General features: G+C 44.3%; 1 protein-coding gene and 1 long non-coding RNA gene across 4 annotated transcripts in view; one reads left to right on the top strand and one right to left on the bottom strand.

Moving 5' to 3' along the window:
* Ccdc57 (coiled-coil domain containing 57) overlaps nt 1-1,220 on the top strand; it is a 107,443-nt gene that overhangs the window by 91,916 nt on the left and 14,307 nt on the right. The window lies entirely within an intron of this gene.
* Nucleotides 1-1,220, bottom strand: part of LOC115032503 — a 19,034-nt gene that overhangs the window by 7,987 nt on the left and 9,827 nt on the right. The window lies entirely within an intron of this gene.

The raw sequence follows: 1,220 nt of genomic DNA, 5'->3' as shown, positions 1-1,220 counted from the left end.
AATAACCTCTTTTAGATAGGGTTCAATGTAGAATTTGTCCTCCTCATATTTTGTCCACTGATCCTTAGGCAAGATCTGATGCCTCATAGTCAGGTCCAGGGCTCTCTTAATTCGAAACATCCTGTCATTATAAAGGTCCTCAGGAAGCCTTCTTATGGCTTCTTTTACATCTTCAGTTTCATGTAGTGTATCATCTCACATTAACCCCAGTTTATTGAATCCTGCAGCATTATAATACCACTTTCAAAAACCATCCAGCCACTTGCTTGATGCTGAAACAGCAGATCCGCCCGCCATTTTGACCTGAGAGTGCCTTGTTCTTGATGAGAATTGTTTGTTGGTTGGTTTGATAAGGTTCACTTTGTAGCTCTGGCTTGTCTGGAGGGCACTATGTATCTGTGTTTGCCAGACAGACCTGGTGCTCTGAGCTGAATCCCTGTAACCCATAGACTGGTGGAAGGGGTTAACTCCACAGAGTTATCTTCTGGCCTCCAAACATGCACTGTGGGCTCTCCGTGTACATCATGCACTTACTTACACACACTCACACACACACACACACACACACACACACACTAATAAAATACATTTTTAAAAGAAGGAGATTAAAAAAAATCCATAACTCTATCAAAGAAAAACTACTACAAGCCACAAGCGAGGATTTCCACTTGGAAATACAGAGCACGCCTGGATGGTGTCTATTCCTTCCAGTAACTTTAGCGGTCAGGTTGAAAGTACAAGGCTAACTGCACAGAAACCTTGTCTCCAAGAACAGTAACGTAAAACGCAAACAGACACGCCTACCTGAGTGATGGCGCACGCCCTTGAGCCCAGCACTCAGGAGGCAGAGGCAGGGGCAGGCAGCAGAGCTCTGGATTCCAGGCCAGCCTGGTCTACGAAATGAGTCCAGGGCCACACAAAGAAACCCTGTTTCAAAAAAACAAAAAGGAAAAAACCTAATATAGCTGGCATATAGCTCAGTGTTAGAACACCAGGGGCTGAGGATGTTCAATGATAAGAGTGTTTACCCAGAGTCCACAGGTTTCCTCACCAACACAGCATAAATAAGCTCAGTGTCGTCTTCTGTCAGCCTAGCATGTGGGGGGCAAAGGCAAGAAAGGTGAGGATCCAGCTCTGGATGGAGTTTGAGGCCAACCTAGGCTATGTGAGGCCTTTTTTTCTTTTCTTCTCTTTTCTTTTCTTTCTTTTTTTTTTTTTTT

This window comes from Mus caroli, chromosome 11 (genome assembly GCF_900094665.2).
Source record: "Mus caroli chromosome 11, CAROLI_EIJ_v1.1, whole genome shotgun sequence".
NCBI lineage: Eukaryota > Metazoa > Chordata > Mammalia > Rodentia > Muridae > Mus > Mus caroli.
This window is presented reverse-complemented; position numbering and strand designations above follow the sequence as displayed.